Below are 4827 nucleotides of genomic sequence, written 5' to 3'. Positions count from 1 at the left end.
TGGTGGAGTAGCACTTGAGAGGAGGGAGGAGGGTCTCATCTGAAGATACTACTGGGAAGGATGGGAGAGTCCTTGTTCCTTGTTCCATATGGGGCTCAAGTCTCAATCTCCATTTTACAGATGAGGTAACTGAGGCACAGAGAAGTGAAGTGGCGTACTCAAGATCAAACATATATCCCTATACTGTGTTGTTTCCCGTAACTGTAATTTGTTTTAATGTCTGCCTTGCCTACTAGACTGTGAGCTCCTGTAAGGTTGAGATGGTGTCTTCCAACTGTATTGTTATTGAACTTCCCCTAAGCATTTAGTATAGTGCTCTGCATACAATAAGTGCTCAGTCAATACTAATGATTGATTGATTGAAATACCAGCACTATATTGGTGAATCACATTTGTTGCTTTATTATTCCCTCTGGATCTTTTACTTTTGTACTTCACTCTAGACAATAAGCTCATTGTGGACAGAGAAATCATTTACCAACTCTGTTATATTGTTCTCCCTAAGCCCTTAATACAGTGCTCTACACACAGTAAGCACTCGATAAATATACTTAAATTTTGATACTTGATACTTGCCCCTTACCCGTGATTTATCCTTCTGGTTTTTGTGGTGTTTGGCTTTCATCCATAAATGTACTTCCTTGAACTGTTCCAATCCATGTCTTTTTTCCTACTGACTCACTTCATCAATTTATCAAGGTTTTAATTTTTTTTTACAGTTTCCAGCACATTAGTGAGTCCACCCACTGGATGTCACCTGCAAATTTAACAAATGTGTTCTTTATCCCTACAGGCGATCCATGAAGTTTTATTGTACTTCCCATGCACTTGGTACAGTGCTCTGCACACAGTAAGTGCTCAATAAATACGATTGAATGGATGAATTGATGAAGGAAGATTTTATGGACAATAACACTTAGAGATCATCGTAGGGTGTCAGTATAGGGAGAAGTAAGAAACAAGCCAAGGTGAGAGATAACTAGAAAGGGTTCATTCATTCATTCAATCGTATTCATTGAGTACGTGCGGTGTGTAAAGCACTGGGCTAAGTGCTTGGGAGAGTACCATGAAAGAACACGCAGGGAACAACATTACCTGCCCATAATGAAAGGGTTTGGTGGTGAAGAGCAAGAGCAGGAAGATATCTGGGAGGAAGGGTGGCTAAATATGTTGATCATTTGTCCCTTTGATGAACAGAAGACTAGAAGTCATTTATGAAGTGGCATAAGCTCTTTGTGGCAAGGGAATGTGTCTGCCAACTATGTAGTATATTATTATCCTAAGCCTTAATAAAGTGTTCTGCATTTGGTAGGTGTTCAATAAATGCCGTTGATGATGGTGAGGAAGTCAATAAGTGGGTTGAGGGAGAGGGAGAGTATAGGAGAACAAAGGCCCCAGGGAGAGAGTTAACAAGTCAGAAGTAGAGGGGGATGCCTTCTGGAGAAGATTTTGAAGAGGGAAATTGGAAAAATGGGAAGGGAAACCCACTGGAGAAAATTGAATTGTTCCAGCACCTAACAGGGAAGGGAGTTAGGAAAAAGCAAAAGCTCAAACTTGTTCAGGCAGTGAAAGAATTCAAGTAGGATGTAAATGAAGAAAAGGATGCATGTAACTGTTGCTGAGCTACAAAACCCCAATCTTTTGTCATTACAGAGTCAACATCTCTGGTAACACCCTTTGCATTCACCTATAGAACGGAGTTCATGGCAGTTACAGTGTTACATAATTTGTTTTTCTAGGGCTTTCTCAAAATAAGGAGGTGCAGAAAGTGTGTTTTCTTGTATTTCTGCTCTTGTGTTCAGCCACTGTTCAGGGAAATCTTCTCATTGTACTAACTGTTAATGTCAGTATGAATCTTGGCTCACCCATGTATTATTTCCTCAGCTATCTGTCCTATGCAGAGATCTGCTACTCCTCTACAACTGCTCCCAAACTAATTCTAGACTTAGGCTTTGAAAAGAAAGGGATTTCCTTGAATGACCACATGACTCAGCTATTCTTCATTCATTTCTTGGGTGGGACAAAGATTTTCATCCTCACCATGATGGCCTATGATCTCTATAATAATAATAATAATAGTATTTGTTAAGCACTTACTATGTGCAAAACATTGTTCTAAGCGCTGGGGGATACAAGGTGATCAGATTGTCTCACGTGGGGCTCACAGTCTTAACCCCCATTTTACAAGATGAGGTAACTGAGGCACGGAGAAGTTAAGTGGCATGCCCAAGGTCACACAGCTGACAAGTGGAGGAGCCAGGAATCGAACCCATGACCTCTGACTCCCAAGCCCGGGTTCTTTCCACTGAGCCACACCGCCTATCTCTATGTTGCCATCTACAAGCCCCTGCACTACACCTCCTTCATGATCCATCTTATGTGCAGCCTTCTGGTTGGGATGGCCTGGATGGGTGGCTTCTTGCATTCTATGGCTCAAATTATCCTTGTATTCCACTTACCCTTCTGTGGACCTAATGTGATTGAACACTATTTCTGCGACCTGCTCCCTCTGCTGAAACTTGCCTGCAAGGACACTTTTGTCATCGGCTTGCTGATTGTGGCTCATGGTGGGATGCTGTCTGTAGTCAACTTCCTGGTATTGGTTGTTTCATATGTTTTCTTATTCCACTTAAGACACGAGGTTCTAGAGAACGTCGCAGAACCCTCTCGACCTATGGCTCCTATATCACAGTGGTGATCTTGTTTTTTGGACTTTGCATCTTCATCTACATGCGGCCCTCTGCCATGTTTTCCATCGACAAAATGGTGATTGTTTTCTACACTGTCATCACCCCCGTGTTGAACAGTATCATTTACTCTTTGAAAAATACTGAAATATAAAATTCTGTGAGGAGACTATGTGTCATTAAGATGAAAGGAAGAAAAAATGAAAGACAATATGGGAAGAAGATTGGTGATTTGTGCTTAAACATCTGAGGGAATAGGAATTTTGTGTGCTGAGTGTGTTGTTAAGGGAGAGATGGTATGCATTTAAGCAAATGAGTATGAGAATGTAGGTGCGTTTGTGTGTATGTGCATGTGTGTGACAGAGACTGAGAGAGAATGTTTCCTTCTCTTTTCCTTCCCTCTGCTTTCTCAGCCTCTTCTTCACCCTTTACCTCCTTTACTCTTCAGTTTTTCCTTTACCTTACCCTCTCTTTGTCCATTTCCTTTATCACCTCTCTCTCTCTCTTCCTTTCTCTCTCCTTTCCTTTCTTCCTCACCCCCCTTTCTCTTTATCCCCTCACCCTTCTCCATTTTTCTCTCCCTCTCTAATCTTGGATCATTATGCCTGTCCCCATAGAAACCCTGCCTACAAATTCCCCACTTGCAAGACATTTTTAAAGGCAGTTCTATTCACCAATGTCATTTCTTTTCATTGTTTTAAGAATCATCTATTAAGCTGTTAAGAGTTTTTGAAAGATTTGCTGGGATGGCAGCATTTGTACTGAATCATTAACCTCTGAGCACTTGGTATTCAACCCAGGCTCAGCCCTCAGCCCCACATCATCTATGTACATAACTGCAATTTAATTATTCATATTAATTTCTGTCTCCTCCCCTAGATGGTAGACTCGTTGTGGGCAGGGAACACGACTACCAACTCTGTTGAGGTGTATTCTCCCAAGAATTTAGTACAGTGCTTTGCACACAGCGCTCAATAAATATCATTGATTGATTGGTCTGCTGTAAAAAGATTCATTTAATAGGGAAGGAATTCAGAATTCTTGCAAACCAAAGTGGGATGCAGTCTCGCCTCCAAGAGGCAAGACTGGAAAAGTGGGGAAGGGCTATGGAGACAGAAGAGGACCGAGGGACCGACAGAGAATCTATCAATCAATCAATCAATCAATCGTATTTATTGAGAAGAGGTGGAGAGATGCAAAGAGTTTGTAGACAGGGAAAGGGAGGATTATTGAATATCAGTCTGGCTCGGCTGGTGGTTCCGAATGACCCTGATATCAAATTTAAGTGATCCCGAAAACACACATAACCAGAGGCCTCCGCTCATCCCGCCATAAAGAGGCCATCTAGAGCCTTCTCTAGAGGACAGTTCCAACTGATCCTTTTCTAGCCAGACCTTTTCTGGCTCCAGGATCTCAAATCTTTCCTGCATTCTTTGCTGGACAACCTCTTATTTTCCAGGATTACAGGCTCTCCTGAAAGAAGAGGAGAGGATGATTTAAGATTGCAGTGGCCATTTCTGGGACACTTCGAAGACACTAAATATCATGGAGAGTCTTTTCCCAAAGCAAAAAAAAAAAGAAATCAATTTGTCTTCAGAAATAAATGAGCCACAACTTACAGGCCTTGGGTTAAAATCAAACCGATGAACAAAACTGGCTGTACAAATTGAATCACTGTAACAATGGTCTGCACACAGTAAGTGCTCAATGAATACAACTGATTGATCATGGAGTCCCCTCAGATGCAGATGCAGGATCCAAGACGATCCCCTCATATCCTTCAACCTTTACTGGGAGTTTGGCTCTTCACTCATCTAGAACCCTCATTCCCATGGTGGGAGTCCTGTACTGTGTTCCTCCTTCCTCCCTCGATTCCTCTTTTTTAATCTTGAGTTTTCTCGACTGTGATCTATTAAGGACAGGGAATGAGTGTTTTACCTCTCAGATACTCTCCCAATTTCTTAGAACAGTGCTTCACGCTCAGGAAGTGCTCCATAAATACCAGTCATTGATTGACTGGGTTAGAAAATTCTCTATGATGATGTTATAATTATGTCATCACTGCAGAGCTACACTGGAAGATAAAAGTGCCAGAGATTTTCCCTTTGAGACTGACATTGAGAGATTCATCAAATACTCC

General features: G+C 41.7%; 1 pseudogene; it reads left to right on the top strand.

Annotated features, from left to right (window-relative positions):
* Nucleotides 1-1430: 1430 nt before the first annotated feature.
* Nucleotides 1431-2841, top strand: LOC119921343 (annotated as a pseudogene).
* Nucleotides 2842-4827: the final 1986 nt, after the last annotated feature.

The sequence above is a fragment of the Tachyglossus aculeatus genome (assembly GCF_015852505.1).
Source record: "Tachyglossus aculeatus isolate mTacAcu1 chromosome 12 unlocalized genomic scaffold, mTacAcu1.pri SUPER_6_unloc_2, whole genome shotgun sequence".
NCBI classification, from domain to species: domain Eukaryota; kingdom Metazoa; phylum Chordata; class Mammalia; order Monotremata; family Tachyglossidae; genus Tachyglossus; species Tachyglossus aculeatus.
This window is presented reverse-complemented; position numbering and strand designations above follow the sequence as displayed.